This window comes from Arvicola amphibius, chromosome 6 (assembly GCF_903992535.2).
Source record: "Arvicola amphibius chromosome 6, mArvAmp1.2, whole genome shotgun sequence".
NCBI lineage: Eukaryota > Metazoa > Chordata > Mammalia > Rodentia > Cricetidae > Arvicola > Arvicola amphibius.
Window position 1 is genome coordinate 60,242,545 of NC_052052.2, and position 13,935 is coordinate 60,256,479.

A 13,935-nucleotide genomic window follows, 5' to 3' on the forward strand; every position below is an offset into this window, starting at 1 on the left:
CTATGCTTTTAATGTTAGGTCAGGACCTTTCATGACCATTCTTACTTTGTTCCATGGGCACTTGTACCAGTAGACTATGACTCATCTCCCTAGTAAAATGAACTCCTGAAGCAAGAACTGAGAATCTGAAGTCCAGATGACGTCACTCTCTGCTTCCCTACAGCTTTAGAAACTCTCTGATGCCAGACTGTTCTTTAGTAATCTGCATCTATAAAATGAGAAGAAATATCCCCTGGAAAAAAAGAATGCTTAACTGAGTTTATCGACTCAGGTTCTCCTGCACTGAATTGCAAGGCCAGTTTCAAAATGAAAAGATCAAGTACACTTTAGGGTCTGGATCTACCATGTATTTGGTCAAGGCTCTCCGTTTCAGACTCAACCATTAATGGTGAGAAAAATACAAGCACATTTTGACATCATGCCAAACACCCATCAGTTGAATTGCATTTGCATTCCACGTGATTTGTCAAAAGTGATACCGGAAGAGCAAGGGCCAGGAAGTTCTTACATCTCCAGGAATGTCCTGGCTCTTCAGCCCAAGACATCACAGAACTAAAAATGACTTACCTTGAAACTCAATAAATTTGAAAGATTATTTATTTGTTGTTGTTTGATTTGAAATTCAATAAATTTGAAAGTTTTTTTTTTTTTAAATCTGCTTTTACGAGATTTTTCTTTATTGTAAACTGAATAACATTCTTTGGCTGAAAAATAGATCTTAAATATATAATTTGGTTGGCTTGCTTGCTCTGTCTTTCCTATTAGCCAAAACAGGGCCTTTGGATGAAATATTTAACTGGTCTTATTTTTTTGTTCAAGGTTAACATTTTAAGTCCAATTTTAAACAACAGGTAAAATTTCACTTAAATAATAGCAATCTGTTCTATATTAGAGAAATTCTTACATCAAAGTTCTACATTGGGAAAAATGCATTCAGAGGAATAATCAAATGCAATGAAGAGGCCATGTTGCAGAATGCGGAATTCAGTGTGCAAAGTGGGCTCGATAGACCACATTTATCACCAATGTGGGAGGAATGAGTGCGGCCATATTGGTCAGTGTGTGAGCATCCATTACATAGGAGAATGCGCTAAAACTCAGATGTCCTAAACCAGTTGATCACTAGGTATGATGCCGGATTTATGAGATGTCATATGTATTAGAAACTGTATTTTCTCAGTCAGTAGCATCCGCCTTACACTGACATTCTGTGACCTGATTTTATTTTAATTATCCAGCCGCCAGTCTCAAATTCTTGCTACTCTTTCCCTGCATTTTGGGGTATGTTAAAAGTTATTTATAAGAAAAATCACATATTAAATATATAACAATGAATTTTGATGTAGCATACTGATACCCACGAGTCTATCCTTTTGGTCATCTTTCCCTCAGAGGGAAGCACTGCTGTGATTCACTTTCACAAGCAAAGTTTACCCATTATTACACTGCATAGCTCTCTTAGTCCATTCTTGCATCTCTTTGGAAAACATATAAGTGACCTTATGAATAACAGAAATGTGTTGCTCACAGTTCTAAAGTCTGAGAAATCCAAGATAAAGTTGTCTATAGATTGTGTTTGTGCTGATGACTTGCTATTCCTTATAGATGATGTGTTCTTCTATCTTTATGATACATCTTTATCAGTTATCATGCTTTTGTCCTAAACATACATGTATAGCATTAATAAACGAAACCAACTTTCTTATGCATAGTGTCTATATGTCATATCGCTTTCCATAATTTTAAAACTTACCTACACCTTTGATACTAAATGTCATGCAGACAGCATGAAAGTTAGTGTAACTTTTTAGCTATTCCATGAAACAGAACTTAAACAATAACTTTTAATGTAATTATTGACACAGTGTATTTATATTTACTATCTTATTTAATTTGATATTTCCAAACCTTTCTGTATTCCTTCCCCTGTTACTGTCTTTTTTGGGATATACAAATTTTGGTGCCCCCTTGTAACCAGACTAAGAGTTTTTTGCCTTATATTTTTATATTCATTTTAGATATTACTATGCACATCAATGCATGCATTGTTATAACCTTTTTGAAATTTATGACACGCTACTTCACAATAGGCACAAGAATTTTGAGCCTCTATCACTCTCCTAGCCTCTCTCACCCTCTGTGCTAAGGTTTTTGTTACTTTTCCACCCCCTTATATACAGCACAATACATGGCTGACTTTTGTCAGTACAAATCAGTTATCTGTCAGAGAAATGAAGTGAAACCTTTTGCATTGCCTTTATTATTAACCACTTCTGGTATTCTTCATTTGTTTCTTCCTTCAGATTTGGGATTCAGGCTTGTGTCATTTCTCTTTCTCTTATACAACATCCTTCAGCATTTCATAGTGTTTGTGAATGGCATCAAATCTTGGCTGACATTCGTTTAAAAGAGACTTAGTTCACTTTCATTCACAAATGGTGATCCAATTGGGTGCAAAATATGACTTGTTGTTCATTAAAGACTTCAAAAATATCAACACGTGTTCTTCAGTTTTGGTATGGTGGCTTAAAACAACAGAGAGTTGTTGCTGTAGACTATTAGTTTAAGATGTATTACGGTTGTTTATGATGTGTAATATTTGTCTAATGATGCAAAGATGTTACATTCTTTTGTGTTGCATTTATTTAACTCTGTAAAATTGTCTTACATTGCCTGTCTAAAACACCTTATTGGTCTAATAAAGAGCTGAAAAGCCAATAGCCAGGCAGGAGGAAGGATAAGTAGGACTGTCAGGCAGAGAGAATAAATAGGAGGAGGAATCTGCGAGAAGAAGATCAAGGAGAAAGAGAAGGAAGAGGAGGACACTGGGGGCCAGTCACACAGCCACACAGCCAGGCATGGAATAAGAAGTAAAGAAAAGATATACATAAATAGAAAAAGGTAAAAACCCAGAAGCCAAAGGTAGATGGACTAATTTAAGAAAAGTTGATTAGAAAGAAGCCAGGCTAAAGCCAGACATTCATAAGAAAGAATAAGTCTCCATATGTGTGTATTTATTTGGGAGCTGCGTGGCAGGCCCCCAAAGAGCTAAAAGAGTAAAAATGAACTAAGTTATTATCTCAGAAACATCATGGAGCAGACACAGTATGGGTTATCTATTGCTTCTTTTCGCAACTCCCAAGACTTGAATCAAGGCACTTGCAGGGCAGGGGGTCTTTACAGAGATCTGTTCTATTTCCTTACCTAATATGCTAGCAAAATTCAGTCTTTCCTAGTTGTAGGATGAAGGTCAAAGTCACCATTTCCTTGCTGTGCAGTCAGGACAACTCTAGAGACCATTGTATTCTTTAGCTTGTGGCCATGTCCTTTATTTTCAAATCCACCAGTGGTAGTTCATGTCCGTTATAATGGTTAGTTTTATGTCACCCGACACATGATAGAGTTATTTAGCAAGAGGGAACCTCAACTGAGAATATTATCCCACTAGTTTTACCTGTGGGAAAGTCTGTGGTGCATTTTCTTTATTGGTAATAGATAGAAAATGTCAGCTCATTGTGTGGTGGTACTACTCTTGGGCTGGTGGCGCTGGGTCCTATAAAAAAAATCAGGCTGGCCAGGCTATGGGGAGCAAGCCAGTAAGCAGCACTAATCCATGGCTTCTGCTTCAGTTCTAACCCTGACTTACCTTAGTGATGGAGTGTGACTGAGAGTTATGAGTTGATAGGAAGTTGTAAAGTTAAGGTGATATGCACTAAACATCATTTTAGCTGTGGAAGTTATCACAGACAGCTGAGCATACTGCATCTTTTCAAGTTAGCTTGCCTGTATCAGGATACTTCCAACAGTACAGCTTACAGCCAGGTATCTATAGCAAGAACGTTCTCCACAGGAAACATGCCCTATAGAAGGGATGTTAAAAAAATCTCTGGGCATATTTTCAAATCTCATTTGTCCTTCAGAGATCTGACAGGAAGTTCAGGGGAAGGTGCCGCTCTTCTCCTTCCTGGTTAGGACTCAGTGGTTGGGCTACATGAGGATCCCGGGGCAGGTTGTGAAATGTTCTGTAAGTTCTTCTAAAATAATGCTTTGTAAATTTCAGTGTATATGCCCTCAAGAGCTTTCCGGGTTGCTTCCCAGTTTCTGATTCAGTAGTTCTGTCCCAAGAATTTTCATTTTTAGCAAGTTCCTAGTATATGCTGAAATGGGTAAGGACAACACTTTATTATTCTAAACATTTGGGAATGGTAAAAGAAAAGAGCTGTGCCCATCCATAAAGCATATTTCTGGGTCATTGTCTAAAATGCATTGCTAGGTATGGATCAACTTTGGTGGTGATATTGAAGAACATATTGTAAATTCACCAATGCAAACTAGCATAGAATAAAAAAAAGTTAACATTTCCCAAATCACTTACTACATGCTTTGCATCTTGAGAGATATTTTATACTGATAATCACTTCCAAATATCACAATTTCATCAGGTTTTAATTGTACAGAGAAAGAAATGAAATTCACTGGGATGTAAAATGTATCCCCTGCACAGTGGCAGAACCTGTGTCTATGATGTATCTATTCTCAATTTCAGAAGCTGAGGGAGTTCTATTCTTCAGACTTTAGAAACCAAAGAAATCTGCCTTGTTTCTATTCTTTTTTAAGGTATTGTACATATACAACTTGTTTAATTATGTAATGTAAAGTTTTAGTCCTTGAAAGCTATTTAGGGTAATAGAGAAATATAGGTTAATAGTCCCCCATAACTATCAAACTTATAGTCATGTTAGATATGTTTTCAAGGTTACACACAGATATACTTTCATTGTTAATAAAGAGTTGACTGGCCAATAACTAGTCAGGAAAATGTTATATGGGAGAGCCAAACGGGGAGAATGCTGGCAAGAAGAAGAGGCAGAGTTGCCAACCAGAAACAGAGGAAGCAGGAAATGAATGTGCCATGCTGAAAAAAAAATGTACTACAACATGGTGGAGTGTAGATAAGAAATACAGGTTAAGATTTAAGAGCTAGTTAGCAACAAGCCTAAGCCATCAGTTGAGTATTTATAATTAATAATAAGTTTCTGTGTGGTTATTTGGGGAGCCGGCTAGTGGGACAGAGCTGACTGGCAGTACAGAGAACCCCGCCTATATTTGTCCCTAGTAAGTTAACCTTCAAACAAAAGAAATTGATAAGTCCCAGAGATTTCAAAGGTTACATAACCTTTTTGTGGATTTGTTACTTCTAAAGAGAAAGGCTCACCTATCCTGACACTGGTGGTACAAAGAAAGCTTTCAGAAACCAGGCTGGGTATTCAAGCTTGTAGTTTAATAAAGATGTGTTTGTAGGAGGGGTAAAGATAGTAACTTTTAACAAGCTTCAGATGAACTCTGGTTGGAAATACAAAATACTTGGTAGGCATAAAAAATGAAGATCATAGGCTTTGCTAGAATTAAAATTTCTAATCATTTGACCTAGATTTCAGTACATTTAAAAAGATCTCAGGGTGATTCTCACAGGCACACAGAAGCTAGAGTCCCTGCTTTAAATGATCATTGGAGTTGGTTGATAGGAATGATAACACCATGTAACTTACCCAGAGTGAGTTGATGCATTTCTTAATTCTGCCTGAGAGTAGAATCACCGGAACACTTCAGAAAAAGTTAGCCTGCATGGGCTCTGCTTAGAACACCCTCTTCAGTCATTCAAGCATTTCTGGAGTGTTTGATGAACCTTGCTCAAGAGTTGCCCAGAAGCAAGGACAACAGCCTTGTCTGAAACTTTGGCAAGAATGCAGAGTCTCGCTCTCATCCTAGACCTGTTGAGTCTGGGATGCAGCTCAGCAGTCTGTGCTTTTGGAAGCCCCTTGTGATTCTATTACATGGTGTGGGGCTGGTGCTTTAACGTCCACGGGCAAAGCTAGGAGGCAATTTGTACGGTGCAGAGGTGTTTGTTGCTATTTGTACAGCTAAATTTGCACAAAATAAAAAACGTTATTGTGTCTTCAGAATCAGTGTAAGCGGTATGAGCAAATATCCCCTAGCATTTGGAGAGTGAGTGCGCATGATTTGGTGGGTGATGGACAGAAACAGTATATTATACAAAAATATCATTAAAAACACTCTTTCTGCTTGAGGTGAAGTCATTAGAATGACTTCCATAAAATCCATCCATCATCCCTATGGTAGGCTGTATGTGGTATATTTTCAAGAAACTGCAAGACAGTGGGAAAGGAAGGGGCAGACAGGAGTCAACAGGTTTGAACCCTGTTTTCAAACTAAGGGAGAAAAATTGGCTCCCCACTGACACATTACTGTACTTTGCACAGAAGCTGGTGTGACTCCAGCAATATTTAAAGTACCCAGTGGGGACATCTTGGCACCGCATTTGCTGTTCTCCATCTGGATGCCTCGGGCAAAGTCATGTGCACACACCAGGATTCTGACAGGCAAGAGGAATTTGGGTTCAAGTCCAAGGCCAGTGAGCAAGGCCACTCCTTTACAGCCATATACTATAACACTTCCTCTTACTCTGTCTCTCCTTCACATCTTACTTTGCTCTGGCCTTTTTGTGCCCACACAACAGAAGACATCAATACAGCTCGAGGAGGTTTGTTTGGATAAATACCACGATGAATGCTGCTTATTTATTTACATACAGCATGCGGCTTTAATCCACATGAAGTCATGGTCAAGTGCATGGGTCCTCACTCGCAGCTCTACCTTACAAATTCAAATTCTCAAGCTTGACCTTTGAGCTCCTTCAGATGGGGTTGAATCCCTGCTTCATCTTTACCTTGTCATTTTATTTATGTTTAGTGATTGTCTTCGGGTATACACATGGTCATCCTCTCCTAGGATGGGCATTTCATGGCATCTAGAGCATCGGCTACTGTCTCATGCCCCACCGCCAGAATATTATGTCAAGTTTTTGACTTGCATGTGATGCTCTGTGCGTTCCCATGTTCTGTCTTATCCCTGGAGAGTACTGTGCTTACTAGCCCACTTGGCAGATGCTTTTCCAGCCTTTTGATCAGAGGTGTAGACTGCTTTGGGCAGAGGATGCTCTTGGCTATGGCTCTATAAGCTGTATATGTTTTTATTACACATGCTCTCATTTCAAACTCTCTCCACCAGCTTGAGAGAGTCTGGAAGATGGGTGCTACCCCACCGCTGGCATAACACCTTCAGGGCTTGCTGGTTCGTGCTCCAGAAACCCTTGATGGCCTCTGAAGGATCCCAGAATTGGCTTCTAGGATTCTATTAGGATCCATACTCTGTTAGGGAGAAACACCAAGAGTGGAGATCTAGACTCAACAAACATGGGGCTGAGTTGGCTACAACATTTCCAACTGCTGTACTTGTTGACTCTGATACACTGGTGCTCTGCCTTGATGATCTCTCTACTGACCTGACTAGTTACTTCTATCTTGCAAAGGAGAAGAGAATAACAGATCTAGGTCATTCTGGAGCATTCTACTTAAAAACGATTTCATTTTTAATGAAGTGTGTTATGTCTGTGCCTGTGAGTGTGGATATGCACACGAACACAGGGTCCAGAGAGACCAGAAGAGGCATCAGATCCGTTCAAGCTGGGGTCACAGGCCCTTGTGAACTGCCTGACCTGGTGCTTGGGTCCTCTGCAAGAGCAGTGTGTGTTCTTAACCAACGAGTCATTATACCATCATGCAACATATTATCTTAGAAGGAAAGAAACATTTTCTCAAACTATCTTCTAAAAGGAAGAGCCACTCATTTCATCTTATAGAAAAGTCACTTAGAATTAATACGAATATGAATTATGGGATATTTCTAAGGTCTGTCCCAGTAACTGAGACAGAACATTTTTTGGATTAAACTGTTCATTAGATAAAAATGATTTATTGTCTTTTAATTATATTAGTAAAACTAAAGACTCAGTCTCCAAAGAAAGATTCAAATCCCATGTCAACTAAGTTTTTCTGCTAGCAGCTTCAATGTGCTCAGAAGCAGTTTGTTCTTCTGATACAGATACCCAATCTGTCTTTAACATTCTAAAAATGGGGTCCTCTTTGAAAAAAATCTCTAGTTTCAAGAGCAGTAAGAGAAGAATGTGGACCTATAACAAAGGGAGGATTATTGATACACATATCAGTTGAAGTTTTGCTATTTTAATGTCATATAATAAGCAAGCCTGGGTGTATTACGCAGGAAATAAAATAAACAGTCTTGCTGTTCAGGAGTTCATGAGGTTTTCCTTTCCTTTTTTCCTTTTGATGGCCATTTTTCAGGGCCAACGGGGGTAGGAGTCACACTCTGGACCCCCTCTTCCCACCATCACTTCAAAGCACCCCAGGTTCATGTTGCTTTGCAAACACATAGAGTTCCACATGAGAATGAGGCCCAAGCATTCAGCAAAAAAAAAGAAAAGTCTAAAAGCCACTGTTTTACAACAGTGACAGACACACAGAGAGGACATTTGGACGGTAAAATAAAAATATTCAACTTTATATATAAATAGACCCTGAAGGATTTACGTGTCCCAAAGGCCAAGGCTAAATGCATTTTATTGGTGCAGGGCAATGTAACTGTCTCAGCCAGTGGAGTGCTGTGGAAAGAGAGCTGTCACCTCCCGCGAGCTCCACCTGAGAAACCCTCCTGAGGCAGGAGGAGCCGAAAGTCTGTGGGAGGAAAGGAAGACAGCTTAGCAGGGGGCGGGAGAGGACAGCAGGAGAGTCCAAGCTCAGGTCAGAATTACAAATGGACTCTGCGATTATTAAGTGGTAACAATATCGCTGCTAAATCCATTAATGGCCATAAACATGTCACCCCTCTCCTCATTGGACGGGGTTGTCCTGCATTCTCTGCTGTAGCCCTGCCCACTGCAGCTGAGCCAGCTGTTCCATATGCTAGGCACTTCTGCCTGGCTGGCTCTCCACCTTATCATTCCTGCCTCCCATTGGTCCACTTGGTTCCCTTGGCTAGGTGTTTCGGTACTTCTAGAGAGGTAGTGACCTTCACACTGCTGACTTTCAGCACAGGTTAGGAAGCCGAGGGAACACTGGGGCTGAACGGGTTGAAGCAGCACTGCATGGGCTATGGGAGGAATGGCCGTGGCCTCTCATTCACTATGGGGCAACACAGGCTGAGAAAAGCATGAGAGGTAAGGAGAGGGGTGAGAGAAAAACCTAGGTTGTACTCTGGCTGGTTGAGGTTGTGCGGCCTGCAAGTTTGCCCCCTGAGAGGTATGGCTCCATTTGTAAATGGAAGTCTCATTCATTTTCAGCTGTCCAGACTGGAATAATCACACAGAAACTATATTAATTACAACACTTCTTGACTGATGTCTCAGGCATCTTTCTAGCTAGCTCTTACATCTTAAATCAACCCATTTCTATCAGTCTATGTATCACCACAAGGCTGTGGCCTACGGGTAGGCATGTTTCTCCTTTGGTAGTTATATAGCATCTCCCTGACTCTGCCTACTCTCTCTCTATATCTCTGTTTGGATTTCTCACCTAACTTAATTCTGCCCTGTCATAGGCTGAAAGCAGCTTCTTTATCAATCAATGATAATAAAAGATATTCACAGCATACAGAGGGGAATCCCACCTCAAGGAGGAAAGAGTTTGAAAAGGCATCTCCAGGCTAAGAAATAATTTGAGGTGGGAAACTTGGCAACTCTTTTTTAAAAAGTGACCACAGCTCTACATTCCCAGCTTCCACTTTGGTTCCTGTAACTTCTTAATGGTTTCCTGACTGCTTTAAATGTCAAACCTGGAATTCAGCATCTATTTTATTATTTTCTTTTAATGAGTGCCTACTGACTACCCAGACAATACAAGGTGTTTTCTTCCTACTCCCTTTTAATCATTGGTGATAGTTGATAAATAACAAAAGACAAACATGTGGACTTCCAATTATATCTTCTCAGGTATTAAAAATGTCATCGCCAGGGCAGAGGGCAGATGGGAAGGGACAGGGAGACGAGTGGGATCTAAATGAATGATGTGAAATCCACGGAGAATCCATAAAAGTAAAATTAAAAATAAATGTCATTATCAATTGTACTTTTCTGGAATCCTCTGGAATACCTTAACTCAGATGTCTAATCACTTTGACCCTATCTCCTTAGCATATATAGCACACAATTCAACTATACTAATAAGAATCAAAATATAAAATTCCTTGGTAACATTTTACAGTTAAACATAAATCAGCTTGTGTCCATAAACATTTTCTCATGATAGAAGCCTCAGAAGCCTGGGATTTAAAGAATATCTACAAATCTAAGGCATCATCCACTATTAGTAGAAGAAGTGATACAAAGGTGTTAAAAACAATCTGAGAAAATGGTTATCAGGGTATTTTATATACAGCTAATCCTTATCAGCCCCTCCCCACAAAGCAACACCTTTTAAATTATATTAAAATAAAGTAACTGAGAGTTATAGACAACCCATGATATTCCTAGCACTCTGACATCAGAGTGGTGTGACTCAGATTGTGACACATGCATAATAAGATCTGTACAAGTCCTAGCTGGAGACCATCCTAGCATAGAGGATTTACAGCTTCGTGGCTTCGTGGCAGAATCAAGACTGAACGTGAAGAACAGTGGCACATATTCCATTTTCACACAGCTAAACAAGAAGAGCGCAGAGTGAAAGTCTCCCAAGTTCTTCCACCCCAAAGTCCTTAAGGAATATAGTCTATTTTTTGTCATTAAGAGGGCAAGTGCTCTAGACAGCTGGGCCTTGATGTCATGGTTGTCTTGCGTAGAGTGGAGAGTGTGTTCTTGTCTCAGCTGTCATGGCGACTGAATTATAAGTCATATATGAGAAGGCTGAACTGTGTCCCCAGAGCTTCCCAGTGAGGTGGGTTCACTCTCCCTGCCCCCAAGCTCTATGTTACACTATGGCTTAGAGAATTAATGACTCAGGAAGGAGGGACCATGCAGCAGACCTACAGACAATGTCTAATGAAGTGGAATCTCAAAGGCTACCCCAAAGTGGCTCATCTTGAATTTTAATGGCAAATAATAGAATTCTTCTACACTTTTCTCTGAAATATATTTATATTTGGAGGGTTTGATAATGATTCTGAAGTTCAGGGGACTTGCCAATAACACATTATATGGATTATTAAAGCAGAATTAATTTAAATAAAAAATTCATAAAAATAATGTATGTACAGTGCTTAAAGAAATGCCAAAAGTAATAAATAACTGGGGAACAAAGACAACAGATTCTAGGCCAGTTTCTTCTACCACAACCTCACCATATAAGGAAAACCTATTTCCTCTTATTTTCTAAGAATTGTCTTCCAATACTTGCATTATCACTGCAATTTCCTGGATAATCAAATTTAAAATCATATCTAGTGATTAACTACATAAATATTTTAGATGTTTCCATTTGTGCCTCCTCATAATTTTAATAAGCTGTACTTCACCATCCCACCATGTATTGTTTTTACATATTTTAACATCTGTAAACATGGTACACATTTTTTGTTTGTTGGTTGATATTTTGTTTTGCTTTATGTTATTTTGTCTTTGGGTGTTTTCAGGCAGCCTCACCCTATAAACCTGGCAGGCCTTGATCTTTTAATCTTCCCGCCCCTGCTTCCCAAAGTGATTGGGTTTTAGGTGTGTACCACCACTTCATGTTTTGATAAGCATTTGTCACGAGAGTTTTCATGTTTTTACAAAGATGCCTTACCAACCCATTTGGCACAATAATAGCACTGACATTTCCCCTAGGGCCCAGGACACCATCTAGCCACAGGTCCTGTCCCTGAAATATTGAAATGACTCCTAAGGACTATTGCTACACCGTAGGCCCAGATCAGAGAGGCTTCTCCTTGCTCTAGATAGCAGTTAACACAAATAACACCCCCCCCCCCCCAACTGGTCAAGTTGCAGAGAATGGAAGGTTAAGGAGAACAGAGTTCTAAATAGGACATTCATCTGACACCCATCTCCCCAAGACTTAGCTATCTTTGTAGAAGAAGAGTTAGGGAGACCATAAGAGGCTGAGGTTGCTAACATCAAGGGAAAAGTGTTCTCTAGACACAACAGGACAAATGCACGTATAACTTCATAGTGATTGTGACAATATGCACCAATTTTAGTCAGAAAACATCCTAGTATAGAGGTGAGAAGGAAGGTACCAAATCCTAGCAATAACTGAGACATTAATGGCATTATTTGATAGCTGCTGGGAGACTCAGTTTACTTTAATGATGTGGAGCCTGATAAGTTGACCAAACACTAGGGCAAGTCCCACTCCCAAGAATAGTTGGAAATTAAAATAAAATTAATTTTTTGTTACCAGTGTTTAAAATAATGACTATCTTATAGTTACAATTGATTTGAAAACTTCAAAAGTTAGTTGATGAGTTTTGCTAAACCCATTTTCAATATTTCATTATTGTGACTACATAATACATCCATTCACTAATAGCTTCCTTATAAACAAACCATTTTCACTTACATATTTGAAACTCTAATCCTGCCTCCTAGTCAGTCAGGTTACCAGTGACAGAACTAATTCTGATGCTCAAGTCTCTGCAACATGTCAGTGTGACTACAGTTTTCAGCATGGACCAGTTCCCATGCACAGGTCTCCAATTATGGTGACTCTCTGATGCTTACTGTTCCTGCTCTGGATCCCTGGTCCCATTTTGTAGCTTCTAGTAATCTAGCGCACTTGGGATTTTCTCACATGCAGGGTTTGTTCATCACCCATGCTTGGTAGTCTTGGCTTTGTACCATTTTCAGTGCACCGAAAACAGCAGGCACGCACCTCCGAGTATGCCCATCCTCTGACTTGTCTTTTTGTAGAACAGCTATCGCTTTTCGGAAAAGCAAGCCAGGTATCCGTGCTCTGTCCCCGAGTTCACTCATCTCGTCCATGGCATAAGGGACTTCTCAAGTTTTGTTCAAAACATCAATGAAGACAATACCTTTGTCCAGTGTGATAGTTAGCCTGTGGTCCTGGGACTGACCATGTGGCATAAACAACCTAAGAGAGAAAGGACTTGTTCTGGCTCACGGTTCGGCTGGTTGGATCCACTGTTTTGGATCTGAGACAAGACAGGATATCATGGTGGAGTGATGTGTGGTAGAGGCTACTTACCTCATGGCGGTCAGGAAAAAGAAACACGGGAAGAAATGCAGCTTAGCAGAAGAGACAGCTACTTCTTGGGTCTGGGACTAGTGATTACTGATGATTATGGAGCTCAGAAGATTACACCAAGTCTTCTTCATTGCTTTATTAAATGGGAATATGGAGAATTTTTCACTTTATAGGCTGGTTTTGCAGAACACTTAATGAATTATATCTACATATAGTAAGTAGCTAACATTCACATACATACACATATCTCTTTTTTCAATTTTTTGAGGCCAGTTATTATGCCTCTGAGTCAAAATTCAATATCTTATGTCCCATGCTTCCTGCTACTAGATTCAGAACAGCATCCTATCCATAGGCACGAAGGAAGGGTTCACTTGTCTATACTTCTTACAGGTGGTAAATGGATCTATATTTTATAGAGCACCAATCTTCGGTATTCTACAGACTCCTTTCTTGCCTGGAATTACCTCTCTTGGCGTTCTTGTTTTGATGGTGATTCTCAGGCTTTACCTGTCCTGCTAGTTCACCTCTTCATCCAGGCTGTTAATTCTCACTTCACCCTACTGGGAATCCATCCCAGTGTAGAGAGTTCCTTGCTGGCTAGAGCAGACTCCAAATGAGAAACAATGGGTTAGCTGAATGGAGACTAATTCAAACCTGCAGGTCTGTTTTTACGATGCTACTTTATCATCCTCTGCTAAGGAAAAAGGTAAAATAGGAAGTGGGATTGAATGATAAATACTGCCAATAAAACAATAGCACCAAGTCCCCTGCTCCAAAAGGATACCAAATGATCCCCGAAAGACTTCTGCTGAGGTTCAAAGAGTTCTCCCTTCTGAAATACTAGGTACAGTATTTTTTA